Below are 21,131 nucleotides of genomic sequence, written 5' to 3'. Positions count from 1 at the left end.
TGTTTTAAAAAATGGATATGCATGCTTGAAACATGTTAAAGATGAAAATGTCCTTTGGGCCCAAACCTTATATACAGAAGAACATTAAATTCTCATGTGAACATGCCGTGGGATATTTACCCGAGTCAAAGAAGCCATTATTTTGCCCATTCACAAAAAGCTGACTAACAATCATAGATGACTGTAAAGTGATTTATCATGCGCAATGGACTATATTTTTGTAAGAAATGACTTATGAATTGGGAGTCAACACTTAGATAAAAATCCCCCTCCTCCGCCTTTTCCCGAAGATTGCAGAACCGGATATATCAAAACTAAAATGAGTTTACAATCCCTAAATATTACACACACTTTTTGGAATTATCTCTCTCTACATTTATGAATTGTGCATTTTCTTTTTAGATTAATACATTTTTCATAAATCAAAACTTGAGTTTTCACTTTCCCTTCATCTCGTAAACAGAAAAAGAGATAAAAGGTAAATAGATCACAACAAAATCAAAATTTTAGAGTTTATGTTTCGAAATAATTTAAAGCAATAACAAATGTAAGTAAAGAAAATTTATTCACACACCACAAATGAACACAAAAGTTTTGTTATCCAAGTTTGGGAAATTCCACTAGTTCAACCCTAATAGCTCAGAATTTTAGAAGAAAGAGATTTTTCTAAAAATATTTTAAAAAATAGATATGCAATGTTCTAACATGTTGAAGATGCAAATAACCTATGTATCCAAATCTTTCAAAGAAAGTAACATTAAATTCTCAAGTGAACGTAGGCTGGGATATTTACCCGAGTCAGACAAGCCATTATTTTTGACATTTACAAAAAGCTGACCTAACGATCATATATGATCGTAAAGTGATTTATCATGTGTAACGGGCAATATTTTTTTAAGGAATGACTTATGGATAGGGAGCCAACACTAAGTTAAAAATCCCCCACCTCCCCTTGTTCCCGACGATTGTAGAACCTTATATATAAAAACTATAAAAGATTTTACAATCCCTAAAAATTACAGACCCCTTTTGGAATTATCTCTCTCTGCATTTGTGCATTTCCATTTTAGATGTATACTTTTTTCTTAAATCAAAACTTGAGTTTTCACTTTCCCTTCATCTCGTAAACAAAAAAAAGAGATAAAAAGCAAATAGATCACAAAAAAAAAAGAAAATTTTAGAGATTATGTATGGAAAGAATTTAAACAAATAAAAAATTTAAGTAAAAAAAATTTATTCACACTCCAAAAATGAACCCAAAAGTTTTGTTATCAAAGTTAGGGAAATTCCACTAGTTCAATGCCAATAGCTCGGAATTTTATAAGAAAAAGATTTTTCTTCACATGTTTTAAAAATAGATATGCATGCATGAAACATGTTAAAGATGCAAATGACCTATGGATCCAAACCTTTTAAAGAGTATAACATTAAATTCTCTTGTGAACGTGCGGTGGGATATTTACCTGAGTCAAACAAGCCATTATTTTTCCCATTTACAAAAAGCTGACCTAACGATCATAGATGATTCTAAAGTGATTTATCATGCATAACAGCCTATATTTTTCTAAGGAAAGACTTATGTATTGGGAGTCAACACTCAGTTAAAAATCCCCCGCCTCCCCCTTTTCCCGACTATTGCTGAACCTGATATATAAAAACTAAAAAGAGTGTATAGTCTTTTTGGAATTATCTCTCTCAAGATTTGTGCATTGTGCATTGTGCATTTCCATTTTAGATGTATACTTTTTTGTAAAATCAAAACTTGAGTTTTCACTTTCCCTTCATCTCTTAAACAAAAAAAGAGATAATAGGCATATAGATCACAACAAAATGAAAATTTGATGCAAAATTTAGTTACATCGGCTTTAATACCTCGCAAGCGTACGAATCGTTCATGTAATCTAGTGGGAAGCGAGGGTCATATCCACAGGGAGGACTGAATTTTTGTGTATTCTTTAGTCAACTACCCTAACCAAATATGATGAATTAATCTAAACTAAACACTAATTATATCCTAAATTATCAAGCCATCATCTGGTTAACTACTTCCACAACAGGAAACGTCAACTCTAGATTTTACCGTGATACGGGCCTCTCTCAAGCGCCACGTAACCATGAATCTGGATTCTCAATCCTTGCGTCTAGCCCCTCTCAGGCGCCTAGAGTGAAAGACAGAGATCGGATTACAATAGATTGCAGATAATCAATTTCCTATTGTGATGATACTAAAATTATCAACTCTGGATTTTACTGTGATTTGTGCCTCTCTCGAGCACCACGTAACCACGGATCAGATTTCTCAATCCTTGTGTCTAGCCCCTCTCAGGCGCATAGAGTGAAAGGCAGAAATCGGATTAAAATACCAAAATCCAACCTAAATTATAATCCTACCCTAACTATTTAATTTAATCAATATCGGGAAAACAAATATTCAATAAACATTAATTATCAAATAACATTTAATAAACATTCAAAACCTAAGTTCAAACTATAGAAAAATTAAATTCGAAAATGACGGATTACTCCCCTTCTCCTTCTTCTCGCTCGGGCAGCAACTCGTTCTCACGAGTACTGCAATTTCCCAAAATTGATGGCGTCGGGTAGCAATAGTGAGTGGCCAGAGGTAGAGACGACGCCGGCGACGACGAATAGAAGTCGACGGACGGAGGTTACGTCCGGCGAAGAACGAAACAGAGATGAAGTTCTCTAACCGGCTCTCTCGAGTCTTGGTCGGAGTCGGAATCCCTCCGGGAATGGTCGAAAATACGTGACGCCGGAGGATGGTCGGAAAGCAGAGTTGGCACCGGAGAAGCCCTCTCGGATCACTTCTCGGCCTGGCGAGCGACGACTGTCGAACTCACCTCGACGGAGACTCTCTCGAGCTCTCCTCGGGTTTGTTCTCGGTTGCTGGACGGCAGTGGACGGTGGTGGAAGACGGTGGATGATGGTGGCGTGGTGACCGATGGTGGGAAACTCCTCTCGGGTCTTCCCCTGTTTTGATCAACGGTGCTCCTCTGGTTTGGTCGATACTCTGTTTTCTGTTCACGCTCCCCCTCGTGGTTCGACCTCTCGGGTCTCCCCTCCCGGGTCCCCCCTCTCGGGTCTCGCCCTCCTCGTTCGATGCCCTCTTTCCTTTAATACCATCCTATTTATTTTAAAACAATTTGACCTAAAAATCACCTCCATTTCACTAAGGGCAATTTGGTAAATATCTCCTTTTCCACCAAAATTCTCCTGAAATTCCATAATTAAATCTATAAAAAGCATTTCGGGAAGAAATAAACCTTAAAAACAATGAAATATAATTCAAGAGAGAAAAATATGTAATATCGATAGTGATTAATGCCAAATTCAATAAATGCTCATTTCATTTGAAAACCGATAAATAACCACCTATAACACAATTATAAAGGTTATTCTATTATAATTAACTTAGTTCTCATGTCAGAATATGGCATCTATCACACCCCAAACCTAAATCTTTGCTAGTCCCTAGCAAAACAACAATTGAACCAAAATTAAGCCTAGGAAAACAAAATGCCACTTTCGTAGGGAGCACGATCACATTTAGCGCATGCAACTAGCCGTTAAACCCCTACTCTGCAGTAGTGGACGAGTTATGTCTCGTAAGGGTTTGCATGGAATTTACCCACAAAATTCATATAAATCAATAATATAAAAAGAAAAACTGAAGAAAATTTACTCCTCATTAGCATATGACTAACACTTAGTATCGTAAAATATCTGAAAATCATATGAGATCTTGCGAAATTTGAAAACCTGTGTAAAATATAGCCTATTATCAATCCAAATACACTCATTGTTACTCCACCTGAAGCAATGTGACCCATAAGCAATTACTTCAACAGAACAAAGAGGCAACAAATAACAATAAAATCCTGGTCACATCACAATTAAGAGAAAATAGTAGAGTAAGCCTGTTGTCTGACAATCTCTCAAAAGAAATATACCAATTTCAATCTTGACTTGCAACTTCTTTCAAATTACAATTCATCATCAAAGTTAAGAAACTCATTGCTTCCAGATTTAAAACCATTTTACGCTATACCAGTGTAATTTTTGTTTCACTGAATACTTTTGGTATTACCACCATTTTGTATTCGTCTTCACTGCACATGCACTTATTTTTAAGTAACCGACTGTTCCGGTGCATGTCCCTGGGTTTGCCTAGGCTGTTTCTGAAGTTATCTGTCTTTTGCAAGCAAGAGCATTTCCATTTGCATTCATACGTTACAACAAGGAATTTCACTGAGGTATAAAAAAGATTGAGTTCAAACAGGCATACAAGACTATTCAGACTAACATAGATCAACACTCGATTTACATGTTCTCTTTTGCAACTAAGTTCCAAGTCTAATGCAATAGTAAGCTATCCCACTGAATTCTCATGAATCACAACAAATGATATCAGATTTCTAATAGGCATATTCTGCACAGTTTTACGAAAAGTTTTGAAACACATTTGAGCAACTTATTTTAACTCTACTAACGTTAACCACATACTAAGAGGAGTAATTTGAAAACCAAAAAAAAAAAGAATCAAAAGAAAATCATTGTTAAGATATAAAAGAGTTGTTTCTCCCCCCAAACCTAAACCTGACATTGTCCTCAATGGGGAAAAGTTAAAACACTAGAACGACTACAAAAAGAAAGGGTTAAGCTTCCTCAGGGCTCCTAAATCCATAGGTGGGACCATATGTGTTTGGTCATCAACAATAATACCGAAGAGTCAATAAAGACCCCCAGGAATGATACATAGTCTCCCTCGAAGAAGGTTTACTCGTATCAGTCATATTCGTAGGTAATCATCCGTAGATGAAACCACTATCCCACATCACACTTTGAAGAAATCTCCGTGTGACTGGCCACTAAAGGTAGCAGGAATCACGCGCTGAACCCAAGTCCTTAAGTTACTCACCATAAGGTTTTCATTCAATACTTCAAGATCGAACTGGTCAATCCCAGAACGGATGTTTGAGTACAGACCTCTCAAACTAGGGACCAAAAGTCTGGTCATCGACTACCGGAACCATTTATGCTCTCAGCCGGCAAGAGAGTACCCCAAGTCCATGATGAGGCCGGCATCACCGGGGGACCTCCAATCAATCAAGACCAGAGTACACCAAAGGTTATCCCAATAAGAATGAATAAACAAAAAATAAAAACTGTAATGTACAAAAGGATAGAAACGTGGGGATTGCCCACAATGTGCTAAGTTTATAGTCGTAAGCAAGACTCTGACGCAGTCAAGATGAATGGACAGGTTCCTTCAAGAAAATCACCATCACCTCCTCCGGTGTGGGAACATTCTCAAGATACAGTTTGAGCCTCTGACCGTTAACTTTGAAGGCCGACCCGTCTCCGTGATTGTGGATCTCAACAACGCCATGAGGAAACACCTGTATAACCTCAAATGGACTGGACCACCTAGATCTCAGCTTCCCTGGAAACAAATGCAATCATGAGTTATAAAGTAAAACATTCTACCCAACAGTAAAAGACTTGTGAAAAATAGATTTATCATGTAAAAGCTTTGTTCTCTCCTTGTACAATTTGGCATTCTCATAAGCATCATGACGTAACTCCTCCAACTCATTCAATTGCAATTTCCTCTCCTCACCCGTTTGAGCCAAATCAATATTCAAAACCTTAATGGCCCAATAAGCTCTATGCTCAAGCTCAACAGGTAGATGACATGCTTTGCCAAACACTAGGCGAAATGGAGACATCCCAATAGGAGTCTTAAGCACTTTTATTTATTTATTTATTTATTTATTTTATTTTTCATTTATTTTTTTATCCTAACCTAAGACCATGGAGAACAAAGAAATACACTTACTACGTGCCTCCGCGGCAACAACACCAAAAACTTGATGCAAAATTTAGTTACATCGGCTTTATTACCTCGCAAGTGTACGAATCGTTCATGTAATCTTCCTGCATATCCACAGGGAGGACTGAATTTTTGTGTATTCTTCAGTCAACTAGCCTAACCAAATATGATGAATTAATCTAAACTAAACACTAATTATATCCTAAATTATCAAGCCATCATCTGGTTAACTACTTCCACAACAGGAAATGTCAACTCTGGAATTTACCGTGATACGTGCCTCTCTCGAGCGCCATGTAACCATGAATCTGGATTCTCAATCCTTGCGTCTAGCCCCTCTCGGGCGCCTAGAGTGAAAGACAGAGATCGGATTACAATAGAATGTAGATAATCAATTTCCTATTGTGATGATACTAAAATTATCAACTCTGGATTTTACTATGATTCGTGCCTCTCTCAAGCGCCACGTAACCAAGGATCAGATTTCTCAATCCTTGCGTCTAGCCCCTCTCGGGCGCATAGAGTGAAAGACAGAAATCGGATTAAAATACCAAAATCCAACCTAAATTATAATCCTACCCTAACTATTTAATTTAATCAATATCAGGAAAACAAATATTCAATAAACATTAATTATCAAATCACATTTAATAAACATTCAAAACCTAAGTTCAAACTATAGAAAAATTAAATTCAAAAATGACGGATTACTCCCCTTCTCCTTCCTCTCGCTCGGGCAGCAACTCGTTCTCACGGGTGCTGGAATTTCCCAAAATTGGTGGCGTCAGGTAGCAATAGTGAGTGGCCGGAGGTAGAGACGACGTCGGCGACAACGAATAGAAGCCGACGGACAGAGGTGTTACGGTCCCGGATCTGACACGTGGATTCTTTGGGAGGATCTGGGGTCTGCCACGGATTACAAGTCTTCCAAGCATTACTGTAGGGATAGTAGGAAGACATGGGGAAGACGAAAACAAAAGATCAAGCCAAAGGGAAGCTTGAACACCCTAGAGCTCGTTGAGGAGAACTCTAAGCCTCTTTACGCTAGATTTAACCTAATTCTTAATACTTCAATCCTCCTCCTTTCTCATTACTCTTACCCCTTAAATAGGGTTCACCCGGTTAGGGTTTACAATAAAATATTCCAAAAAGACCCCTATAAATAAAATATTCCAAAAATACCCCTATGACCTAAAACTGAAATAAAATAAAGTAAATTAAATAAAACACTAAAATAATAATGTTATTGCATGCATAACATTACACCCCCCTTGGAAAACGAGCTTGTCCTCAAGCTCGGAAGTAGTGTCTATATGCTGACGTCTTCACCGGTGCTGAAGTAGCATCCGCGAAAGCTATGACGCCCCCTCTGTTTGCCCCTTTTTTTTTTTTTTTTTCGGGGGGGAGGGGGGCCGGTCCGAGTTAACCTGGGTTGACCCGGTTCAGGAACCCGGTCCGGTTTGCGACTCAGCGGACCGGGCCGATAACATTACACCCCCCTTGGAAAACGAGCTTGTCCTCAAGCTCGGAAGTAGTGTCTGTATGCCAACGTCTTCACCGGTGCTGAAGTAGCATCCGCGAAAGCTATGACGCCCCCTCTGTTTGCCCCTTTTTTTTTGGGGGAGAGGGGGGGCCGGTCCGAGTTAACCTGGGTTGACCCGGTTCAGGAACCTGGTCCGGTTTGCGACTCAGCGGACCGGGCCGATTAAATTTTCCTAAGTTAGGAAAATTTAATCGGGAGTCGTCTTCTTCCTTCGGCGGCTCCCGAACTCTGCTGCCGGCGGTTCCGTTCCTCACGGCACCGACGATTACCGGCGACGTTCGTCTCCTTCCTCTCTCCCGGCACCGACAGAATCGCATGAATTTTCGGTGGCGAATCGCAGCCCGTCGGGGCTTCACCGCCTGGATAGTTTTCGAGACAGAGGGGTCTCGGAAACTTGTAAATCGTCGTTCCTCAGCCTCCCGGAACCGAGATCCCTTGCGGAAAAGTTGCTAATGGCGCCGACGAACTATTTTGCTTCGCCGGTGGCGACGAGAAGCCCGCTGAGGCGTCGCCGCTTGGAATTTTTCCGAGACAGAGGGCTCTCGGGTAGTTTGCCGACGAACCCAAGGGAAGCGACTGGGTCGCCTGCTACGCCGGCTGCGAATCGCACCACTTGGAGGCGAATCGTAGCCCTTGGAGGCATATCGGAAGTTATGCGCTTGCTCGGAGATTTCGAGTGCCGTCGGAATTTCCGGTGCAGCCAATTTTGAAATTTCGGAATCCCCAAATTCCGATGTGGTCGCCGCTGGAGTTCCTGGCCGTTGGCCTTTCTGCTCGTCCAAAGCAGCAGCTGCCTCTTCTACGCATATGCCTACGCATATGCAGGAAATTTCAGGTCGTATGACCTTTTCTGTGGGAGCACGTGGCTCCATTGCCGAACATTCAATTGAAGCATCTAACCGTGCTCGTATTTCCTCCAATTCCTTACCCATAGCAACCCATCTTTCTTGGGATATAGAATAACCCATTGTGTTCCTGCTCTGATACCAGTTGTTACGGTCCCGGATCTGACACGTGGATTCTTTGGGAGGATCTGGGGTCTGCCACGGATTACAAGTCTTCCAAGCATTACTGTAGGGATAGTAGGAAGACATGGGGAAGACGAAAACAAAAGATCAAGCCAAAGGGAAGCTTGAACACCCTAGAGCTCTTTGAGGAGAACTCTAAGCCTCTTTACGCTAGATTTAACCTAATTCTTAATACTTCAATCCTCCTCCTTTCTCATTACTCTTACCCCTTAAATAGGGTTCACCCGGTTAGGGTTTACAATAAAATATTCCAAAAATACCCCTATAAATAAAATATTCCAAAAATACCCCTATGACCTAAAACTGAAATAAAATAAAGTAAATTAAAGAAAACACTAAAATAATAATGTTATTGCGTGCATAATACCAGTTGTTACGGTCCCGGATCTGACACGTGGATTCTTTGGGAGGATCTGGGGTCTGCCACGGATTACAAGTCTTCCAAGCATTACTGTAGGGATAGTAGGAAGACATGGGGAAGACGAAAACAAAAGATCAAGCCAAAGGGAAGCTTGAACACCCTAGAGCTCGTTGAGGAGAACTCTAAGCCTCTTTAAGCTAGATTTAACCTAATTCTTAATACTTCAATCCTCCTCTTTCTCATTACTCTTACCCCTTAAATAGGGTTCACCCGGTTAGGGTTTACAATAAAATATTCCAAAAATACCCCTATAAATAAAATATTCCAAAAATACCCCTAGAAATAAAATATTCCAAAAATACCCCTATGACCTAAAACTGAAATAAAATAAAGTAAATTAAAGAAAACACTAAAATAATAATGTTATTGTGTGCATAACATTACACCCCCCTTGGAAAACGAGCTTGTCCTCAAGCTCGGAAGTAGTGTCTGTATGCCGACGTCTTCACCGGTGCTGAAGTAGCATCCGCGAAAGCTATGACGCCCCCTCTGTTTGCCCCTTTTTTTTTTTTTTTTCGGGGGGGAGGGGGGCCGGTCCGAGTTAACCTGGGTTGACCCGGTTCAGGAACCCGGTCCGGTTTGCGACTCAGCGGACCGGGCCGATAACAAGAGGTTACGTCTGGCGAAGAACGAAACAGATATGAAGTTTTCTAACTGGCTCTCTTGAGTCTCGGTCGGAGTCGGAATCGCTCCGGGAATGGTCGGAAATATGTAACCGACGCCAGAGGATGGTCGGACAGCGGAGTTGGCACCGGAGAAGCCCTCTCGGATCACTTCTCGGCCTGGCGAGCGATGACTATCGAACTCACCTCGACGGAGACTCTCTCGAGCTCTCCTCGGGTTTGTTCTTGGTTGCTGGACAGCAGTGGACGGCGGTGGACAATGGTGGCACGACAACCGATGGTGGGAAACTCCTCTCGAGTCTTCCCCTGTTTCGGTCGACGATGCTCCTCTATTTTGGTCGATACTCTATTTTTTGTTCACACTCCCCCTCGTGGTTCGACTTCTCGGGTCTCCCCTCTCGTGTCTCACCCTCCTCGTTCGACGCCCTCTTTCCTTTAATAGCATCCTATTTATTTTAAAACGATTTGACCTAAAAATCTCCTCCATTTCACTAAGGGCATTTTGGTAAATATCTCCTTCTCCACCAAAATTCTCCTGAAATTCCATAATTAAATCTATAAAAAGCATTTTAGGAAGAAATAAACCTTAAAAACAATGAAATATAATTCAAGAGAGAAAAATATGCAATATCGACAGTGATTAATGCCAAATTCAATAAATGCTCATTTCATTTGAAAACCGATAAATAACCACCTATAACACAATTATAAAGGTTATTTTATTATAATTAACTTAGTTCTCATGTCAGAATATGGCATCTATCATCCCCCTTTTCCCGACTTTTGCTGAACCTGATATATAAAAACTAAAAAGAGTGTACAGTCCCTAAAGAGTGTATAGTCTTTTTGGAACTATCTCTCTCAAGATTTGTGCATTGTGCATTTCCATTTTAGATGTTTACTTTTTTGTAAAATCAAAACTTGAGTTTTCACTTTCCTTTCATCTCTTAAACAAAAAAAGAGATAATAGGCATATAGATCACAACAAAATGAAAACTTTATAGTTTAAGTATGGAAAGATTTTATGGAAATAAAAAATATAAGTAAAGAAAATTTATTCACACACGACAAAACAACACAAAAGTTTTGTTATCCAAGTTTGGGAATTCCATTACTTCAACCCTAATAGCTCGGAATTTTATTAGAAAGAGATTTTTTTACACATGGTTTAAAAAATGGATGTGCATTCTTGAAACATGTTAAATATGCAAATGACCTATGGATCCAAACCTTTTAAAAGTACAACATTAAATTCCCAAGTGAACGTGTGGTGCGATATTTACCCGAGTCAAACAAGCCTTTATTTTGCCTATTTACAAAAAGCTGACCTAACGATCATAGACAATTGTAAAGTGATTTATCATGTGTAACGGGCTATATTTTTTTTAAGAATGACTTATGGTTTGGGAGTCAACACACTGTTAAAAATCCCCCACCTCAGCCTTTTCCCGACGATTGCAGAACCTTATATATAAAAACTAAAGAGAGTTTACAATCCCTAAATATTACAAACCCATTTTGGAATTATCTCTCTGCACATTTGTGCATTCTGCATTTCCATTTTAGATGTATACTTTTTTCTTAAATAACAACTTGAGTTTTCACTTTCCCTTCATCTCGTAAACAAAAAAAGAGATAAAGGGCAAATAGATCACAAGAAAATAAAAATTTTAGAGTTTATGTATGGTAAGAATTTAAAGCAATAACAAAAGTAAGAAAAGAAATTTATTCACACAACAAAAATTAACACAAAATTTGTGTTATCAAAGTTTGGGAAATTCGACTAGTTCAAAGTTAATAGCTCAAAATTTTATAAGAATGAGATTGTTCTACAAATGATTTTAAAAATGGATATGCATGCTTTAAACATGTTAAAGATACAAATGACCCATGGATCCAAACCATTTAAAGAGAATAACATTAAATTCTCAAGTGAATGTGCGGTGGAATATTTACCCGAGTCAAAGAAGCAATCATTTTCCATTTACAAAAACTTGAGTAGATGACTGTAAAGTGATTTATCATGCACAACGGCCATATTTTTGTAACGAATGACTTAGGGATTGGGAGTCAACAATCAGTTAAAAATCCCCCGCCTCCCCCTTTTCCCAACGTTTGCAAAATCTGATATATAAAAACTAAAAAGAGTTTACATTCCCTAAAATTTACATACACTTTTTGGAATTATCTCTCTCTACATTTTTGCATTGTGCATTTCCATTTTAGATGTATATTGTTTTTTTTAAGTCAAAACTTTAGTTTTCACTTTTCCTTCATCTTGTAAACAAAAAAAGAGATAAAAGGCATATAGATCACAACAAAATAAAAATCTTAGAGTTCATGTATTGAAAGAACTTAAAGCAATAACAAGTGTAAGTAAAGAAAATTTATTCACACACCACAAATGAACACAAAAATTTTGTTATCCGAGTTTGGAAAATCACACTAGTTCAACACTAATAGCTCGGAATTTCGAAGAAAGAGATTTTTCTACACATGTTTTAACAAATGGATATGCATGCTTGAAATATGTTAAAGATGCAAATGACCTATGGATCCAAACTTTTTAAAGAGAATAACATTAAATTCTCAAGTGAATGTGTGATGGGATACTTACCCGAGTCAAACAAACCAATATTTTGGCCATTTACAAAAAGCTGACCTAACGATAATAGACGATTGTAAAGTTATTTATCATGTGTAACGGGCTATATTTTTGTAAAGAATGACTTATGGATTGGGAGTCAACACTCAGTTAAAAATCCCTTGCCTCCGCCTTTTCCCGACGATTGTCGAACTAGATATTTAAAAACTAAAAAGAGTTTACAATCCCTTCATATTACAAATTTTTTTTGGAATTATCGCTCTCTACATTTGTGCATTGTGCATTTCCATTTTTGATGTATAATTTTTTCTTAAATCAAAACTTGAGTTTTCACTTTCCCTTCATCTCGTAAACAAAAAAAGAGTTGAAAGGCAAATTGGTCACAAAAAAATGAAAATTTTAGAGTTTATGTATGGAAACAATTTAAAGCAATAATAAATGTAAGTAAAGAAAATTTATTCACACACCAAAAATGAACACAAAAGTTTTGTTATCCAAGTTTGGGAAATCCCACTAGTTCAACCCTAATAGCTCGGAATTTTATAAGAAAGACATTTTTCTACACATGTTTTAAAAAATAAAAATACAAGCTTGAAACATGTTAGAGATACAAATGAACTATGGATCCAAACCTTTTAAAGAGAATAACATTAAATTCTCAAGTGAACGTGCGGTGGGATATTTACCCTAGTCAAACAAGCCATTTTTTTGCCCATTTACAAAAAGCAGACCTGACTATCATAGACGATTGTAAAGTGAATTATTATGTGTAACGGGCTATATTTTTTTAAAGAATGACTTATGGATTGGGAGTCAACACTCAGTTAAAAATCCCCCGCCTCCGCCTTTTCTTGACGATTGCAGAACCTGATATATAAAAACTAAAAAGAGTTTACAATCTCTAAATATTATAAATATTTTTTGGAATTATCTCTCTCTACATTTGCGCATTGTGCATTTCCAATTTAGATGTATACTCTTTTGTTAAATAAAAACTTGAGTTTTCACTTTCCCTTCATCTCGTAAACAAAAAAAGAGGTAAAAGGCAAATAGATCATACCAAAATGAAAATTTTAGAGTTTATGTATGGAAATAATTTAAAGAAATAACAAATGTAAATAAATAAAATTTATTCACTCTCCAAAAATGAACACAAAATTTTTGTTATCAAAGTTTTGGAAATTCGACTAGTTCAATGCTAATAGATCGGAATTTTATAAGAAAGTGATTGTTCTACAAATGTTTTAAAAAAAGGATATGCATGCTTTAAACATGTTAAAGAAGAAAATGACCTATGGATCCAAATCTTTTAAAGAGAATAAAATTATATTCTCAAGTGAACGTGCGGTGGGATATTTACCTGCGTCAAACAAGCCATTATTTTGCCCATTTACAAAAAGTTGACCTAACGATCATAGATGATTGAAAATTGATCTATTATGCGTAAAGGGCTATATTTTTTTAAGGAATGACTTATGGATTGGGAGTCAACACTCGGTTAAAAATCCCCCGCCTCCCACCCTTTTCCCGATGATTCCAGAACCTGATATATAAAAACTAAAAAGAGTTTACAATCCCTAAAAATTATAGACACTTTTAGGAATTTCTCTCTCTACATTTGTGCATTTTTCATTTCTATTTAATATGTATACTTTTTTCTTAAATCAAAACTTGAGTTATCACTTTCCCTTTATCTCGTAAACAAAAAAAGAGATAAAAAGCATATAGATCACAACAAAATCAAAACTTTAGAGTTTATGTATGGAAACAATTTAAAGCAAATGTAAGTAAATAAAATTTATTTACACACCAAAAATGAACACACAATTTTTGTTATCCAAGTTTGGGAAATCCCACTAGTTCAACCCTAATAACATGGAATTTTATAAGAAAGAGATTTTTCTACACATGTTTTAAAAAATGAATATTCATGGTTGAAACAAGTTAAAGATGCAAATGACCTATGTATCCAAGCCTTTTAAATAAAATAACATTAAATTTTCAAGTGAACAAGCGGTGGGATATTTACCCGAGTCAAACAAGCCATTATTATGCTCATTTACAAAAAGCTTACCTAATGATCATAAACGATTGTAAAGTGATTTTCATGTGTAACGGGCTATATTTTTGTAAAGAATGACTTGTGGATTGGGAGTCAACACTCAATTAAAAATCCCCCGCCTCTACCTTTACCCGACGTTTGCAGAACCTAATATATAAAAACTTTAAAGAGTTTACTATCACTAAATATTAAAATTTTTTTTTGGAATTATCTCTCTCTACATTTATACATTGTTCATTTCCATTTTAGATGTATATTTTTTTCTTAAATCAAAACTTGAGTTTTCACTTTCCCTTCATCTTGTAAACAAAAAAAGAGATAAAAGGCAAATAGATCAAAACAAAATGAAAATTTTAGAGTTTATGTATGGAAAGAATTTAAAGCAATACCAAATGTAAGTAAAGAAAATTTATTCACACACCAAAAATGAACACAAAAATTTTGTTATCAATGTTTAGGAAATTCAACTAGTTCAATGCTAATAGCTCAGAATTTTATAAGAAAGAAATTGTTCTACAAATGTTTTAAAAAATGTATATGCATTCTTTAAACATGTTAAAGATGCAAATGACTTATGGATCCAAACCTTTTAAAGAGAATAACATTAAATTCTCAAGTGAACGTGCGGTGGGATATTTACCAAAGTCAAACATGCCATTATTTTGCCCATTTACAAAAACCTGACCTAACGATCATAGATGATGGTAAAGTGATTTATTATGCGTAACGGGCTATATTTTTGTAAGGTATAACTTATGGATTGGGAGTCAACACTCAGTTAAAAATCCCCCGCCTCACCCCCTTTTCACGACGATTGCAGAACATGATATATAAAAACAAAAAAGAGTTTACAATCCCTAAAAATTACAGACACTTTTAGGAATTATCTCTCTCTACATTTGTGCATTTTTCATTTCCATTTTAGATGCATAATTTTTTCTTAAATCAAAACTTGAGTTATCACTTTCCCTTTATCTCGTCAACAAAAAAGAGGTAAAAGGCATATAGATCACAACAGAATGAAAACTTTAGAGTTTATGTATGGAAAAAATTTAAAGCAAATTTAAGTAAAGAAAAGTTATTCACACACCACAAATGAACACAAAAGTTTTGTTATACAAGTTTTGGAAATTCCACTAGTTCAACCCTAACAGCACGGAATTTTATAAGAAAGATTTTTCTTCGCATGTTTTTAAATATGGATATGCATGCTCGAAACAAGTTAAAGATGCAAATGACCTATGTATCCAAACCTTTTAAAGGGAATAACAGTAAATTCTCAAGTGAAAGTGTGGTGGGATATTTTCCTGAGTCAAAAAAGCCATTATTTTTCCCATTTAGTTAAAAATCCCACGCCTCCCCCTCTTCCCGACGATTGTAGAACTTGATATATAAAAACTAAAAAGAGTTTAAAATCCCTAAAAATTATAGACACTTTTTGGAATTATCTCTCTCTATATTTGTGCATTATGCATTTCAATTTTCGATGTATACTTTTTTCTTAAATCAAAACTTGAGTTTTCACTTTCCCATCATCTCGTAGACAAAAAAAGAGATAAATGGTAAATGGATCACTACAAAATGAAAATTTTAGAGTTTCTGCATGGAAAGAATTTAAAGAAATAAAAAATTTAAGAAAAGAAAATTTATTCACACACAAAAAATGAACACAAAAGTTGTGTTATCCGAGTTTGGGAAATTTAACTAGTTCAACCCTAATAGCTCGGAATTTTATAAGAAAGAGATTTTTCAACACAAGTTTTATAAAATGGATATGCATGCTTGAAGCATGTAAAAGATGCAAATGACCTATGGATCCAAACCTTTTCAAGAGAATAAATTTAGATTCCCCAGTGAACGTGCGGTGGGTTATTTACCTGAGTCAAACAAGCCAATATTTTACCCTTTTACAAAAAGCTGACCTAACGATCCTAGATGATTGTAAAGTGATTTATCATGCATAACGAGCTATATTTTTGTAAGGAATTACATATGGATTGGGAGTCAACACTTAGTTAAAAATCCCCTACCTCCCCCTTTTCCCGACTATTGCAGAACCTTATATAGAAAAACTAAAACGTGTTTAGAAACCCTAAAAATTACAGACACTTTTTGGTATTATCTCTCTACATTTGTACATTGTGCATTTCCATATTAGATATATACTTTTTTCTTAAATAAAAACTTGAGTTTTCATTTTCCCTTCATCTCGAAAACAAAAATAAAGATAAAAGGCAAATAGATCACAACAAAATGAAAATTTTTGGGTTTATGTATGGAAAGAATTTAAAGCAATAAAAAATTTAAGTAAATGAGATTCATTCACACACCAGAAATGAACACAAAAGTTTTGTTATCCATGTTTGGGAAATTCCACTAGTTCAACCCTAATAGCTAGGAATTTTATATGAAAGAGCTTTTTCTACACATGTTTTAAAAAATGGATTCGCATGCTTGAAACATATTAAAGATGCAAATGACCTATGGATCCAAACCTATTAAAGAGAATAACTTTAAATTCATAAGTGAACATGCGGTGGGATATTTACCCGAGTCAAACAAGACATTATTTTGCCCATTTACAAAAAGCTGACCTTACGATCATAGCTGATTGTAGAGTGATTTATCATCCATAACGGGCTATATTTTTTTAAGGAATGACTTATGGATTGGGAGTCAACACTCAGTTAAAAATCCCCTGCCTCCCTCTTTTCCTGATGATTGCAGAACCTGATATATAAAAACTAAAAAGATTTTACAAACCCTAAAAATAACAGACACTTTTTGGTATTATCTCTCCATTATTTTTTGCATTGTGCATTTCCATTTTAGATGTATACTTTTTTCTTAAATAAAAACTTGAGTTTTCACTTTCGCTTTATATCGTAAACAAAAAAAAGAGATAAAAGGCAAATAGATCACAACATAATGAAAATTTTAGAGTTTATGTATGGAAAGAATTTAAAGAAATAAAAAATTTAAGTAAATAAAATTTATTCACACACCACAAATGAACACAAAAGTTTTATTATCCAAGTTTGGGAAATCCCACTATTTCAACCCTAATAGGTCGGAATTTTATAAGAAAGAGATTTTTCTACACACGTTTTAAAAAATGGATACGTAATGTTGAAACATGTTAAAGATGCAAATGACCTATGGATCCAAACCATTTAAAGAGAATAACATGAAATTCCCAAGCGAATGTATGGTGGGATATTTACTCGAGTGAAACATGCCATTATTTTGCCTATTTACAAAAAGCTTACCAAACGATCATAGAAGATTGTAAAGTGATTTATCATGCATAACGGGTGGTATTTATATAAGGAATGACTTATGGATTGGGAATCAACACTCAGTTAAAAATCCCTCGCCTCTCCTGTTTCCATATGATTGCAGAACATGATACAAAAAAACTAAAAAGAGTTTACAATCCCTAAAAATTACTGACACTTTTTGGAATTATCTCTCTCTACATTTGTCCATTGTGCATTTCCATTTTAGATGTAAACTTTTTTTCATATTGAGTTTTCACTTTCCCTTCACTTTGTAAACAAAAAAAGAGATAAAATGAAAATAGATCACAACAAAATGAAAATTTTAGAGTTTATGTAAGAAAAGTAAATTTATTCATACATCACAAATGAATACAAAAGTTTTGTTATCCAAGTTTGGGAAATCCCATTAGTTCAACCCTAATAGCTCAAAATTTTATAAGAAAGAGATTTTTCTACACAAGTTTTAAAAAATGGATATGCATGCTTGAAACATGAAAAAGATTCAAATGACCTATGCATCCAAACCTTTTAAAGAGAATAACAATAAATTCCCAAGTGAGTGTGCGAAGGGATATTTTCCCGAGTCAAACAAGTCATTATTTTGCCCATTTACAAAAAGCTGACCTATTGATCATAGATGATTGTAAAATGATTTATCATGCATAACGGGCTATATTTTTTTATGGAACGACTTATGGATTGTGAGTCAATACTCAGTTAAAAATCCCCTGCCTCCCCCTTTTATCGACAATTTCAAAACCTGATATGTAAAAACTAAAAATAGTTTACAATCCCTAAAATTAATAGACACTTTTTGGAATTATCTCTCTCTAAATTTATGCATTGTGCATTTCCATTTTAGATATATAGTTTTTTTCTTTAATCAAAACTTGAGTTTTCACTTTCTCTTCATCTCGTAAACAAAAAAAGATATGAAGGGTAAATAGATCACAACAAAATGAAAATTTTAGAGTTTATGTATGACAACAACTTAAAGCAATAACAAATGTAAGTATAGAAAATTTATTCACACACCACAAATTAACACAAGTTTTGTTATCCAAGTTTGGGAAATCCCACTATTTCAAACCTAATAGGCCATAATTTTATAAGAAAATATTTTTCAACACATGTTCTAAAAAATGGATATTATTTCTCGAAACAAGTTAAAGTTGCAAATGACCTATGGATCCAAACCTTTTAAAGATAATAACATTAAATTCCAGAGTGAACGTGCAGTGAGATATTTACCCGAGTTAAACAAGCGATTATTTTGCCCATTTACATGAATCTGACCCGACGCTCGTAGATGATTGTAAAGTGATTTATCATGCGTAACGGGCTATATTTTTGTAAGGAATGACTTATGGATTGGGAGTCAATACTCAGTTAAAAATCCCCCGCCTCCCCCTTTTCCCGACGATTGCAGAACCTGATATATAAAAACTAAAAAGAGTTTACAATCCTTCAAAATTACAAACACTTTTTGGAATTATCTCTCTCTACATTTGTGCATTGTGCATTTCCATTTTACATGTATACTTTTTTCTTAAATAAAAACTTGAGCCTTTCATCTCGTTAAAAAGAGATAAATGGCAAATAGATCACAACAAAATGAAAATTTTTGAGGTTATGTATGGAAAGAATTTAAAGCAATAAAAAATGTAAGTAAAGAAAATTTATTCACACACCACAAATGAACACAAAAGTTTTGTTATCCAAGTTTGGGAAGTCCCACTAGTTCAATCCTAATAGCTGAGAATTTTATAAGAAAGAGATTTGTTTACACATTATTTAAAAAATGGATATGCATGTTTGAAATATGTTAAAGATGCAAATGACCCATGGATCCAAATTTTTTAAAGAGAATAACTCTAAATTCCCCAGTGAACGTGCAGTGGGATATTTACCCGAGTCAAACAAGCCATTATTTTGCCTATTTACAAACACCAGACCAAACAATCATATATGATTGTAAAGTGACTTACGAAGAGTAACTGGCTATATTTTTCGTAAGTAATGATTTATGAATTGGGTTTTCTACACTTTTTTTCTTTAATTAAAACTTGAGTTTTCACTTTCCTTTCATCTCGTAAAAAAAAAAGAGATAAAAGGCAAATAGTTCACATCATAATGAAAATTTTAGAGTTTATGTGTGGAAAGAATTTAAAGCAATAAATTTATTCACACACAATAAATGAACACAAAAGTTTTGTTATCCAAGTTTGGGAAATCCCACTAGTTCAACCCTATTAGGTCTGAATTTTACAAGAAAAATATTTTTCTACACATGTTTTAAAAAATTGATATGATTTCTTGAAACATGTTAAAGATGCAAATGGCCTATGGATCCAAACCTTTTAAAGAAAATAAAATTAATTTCCCAAGTGAACGTGCGGTGCGATATTTACCCGAGTCAAACATGCCATTATTTTTCCATTTACAAAAAGCTGACCTAACAATCATAGATGATTGTAAAGTGATTAATCATGTGTAAGCGGCTATATTTTTGTTAGGTATGACTTATGGATTGGGAGTCAACACTCAGTTAAAAATCCCTCGCCTCCCCCTTCTCCGGAAGATTGCTGAACCTGATATATAAAAACTAAAAAGGGTTTACAATCCCTAAAAATTACAGACACTTTTTGGAATTAACTCTCTCTACCTTTGTGCGTTTTGCATTTCCATTTTAGATGTATACTTTTTTCTTAAATCAAAACTAGAGTTTTCACTTTCCCTTCATGTCGTAAACAAAAAAAGAGATAATTGGCAAATAGTTCACAAAAAAATGAAAATTTTAGAGTTTATGTATGGAAAGAATTTAAATTAATAAAAAATTTAAGTAAAGAAAATTTATTCACACACCACAAATGAGCACAAAAGTTTTGTTATCCAAGTTTGGGATATTCCCCTAGTTCCACCTTACTGGCTCGGAATTTTATAAGAAAGAGATATTTCTTCACATGTTTTAAAAAATGGATATGCATCAGATGCAAATGACCAATGGATCCAAACCTTTTAATGAGAATAGCATTAAATTCCCTAGTGAACGTGCGGGGGGTATTTACCCGAGTCAAACAAGCCATTATTTTGCCCATTTTCAAAAACTGACCTAGTGATCATAGATGATTGTAAAGTGATTTATCATGTGTAATGGGCTATATTTTGTAAGGAAGGATTTAAGGATTCGGAGTCAGCACTTAGTTAAAAATCCCTCGCCTCCCCCTTTTCCCGACGATTGTAAAACTTGGTATATGTAAACTAAAAAGAGTTTACAATTCCTAAAAATTACAGACACCTTTTGGAATTATCTCTCTCCACATTTGTGCATTGTGCATTTCCATTTTAGATGTATACTTTTATCTTTAATAAAAACTTTCATTTTCACTTTCCCTTCATCTCGTAACCAAAAAAAGAGATAAAATGAAATTTTAGAGTTTATGTATAGAAAGAATTTAAAACAACCACAAATTTAAGTAAAGAAATTTTATTCACACACCAAAAATGAATACAAAAGTTTTTTTATCCAAGTTTGGGAAATCCCACTAGTTCAACCCTAATATCTCAGAATTTTATAAAAAAAGATTTTTCTTCCCATGTTTTAAAAAACTGATATACACACTTGAAACATGTTAAAGATGCAAATGACCTATGGATCCAAACCTTTTAAAGAGAATAACATTAAATTCTCAAGTGAACGTGCGGTGGGATGTT

This window comes from Aristolochia californica, unplaced genomic scaffold (genome assembly GCF_029961685.1).
Source record: "Aristolochia californica isolate CCGP_79_NKW_82.1479 unplaced genomic scaffold, dmAriCali1.0.hap1 SCAF_5, whole genome shotgun sequence".
Classification (NCBI taxonomy): domain Eukaryota; kingdom Viridiplantae; phylum Streptophyta; class Magnoliopsida; order Piperales; family Aristolochiaceae; genus Aristolochia; species Aristolochia californica.
Note: the sequence above shows the minus strand (reverse complement) of the source record.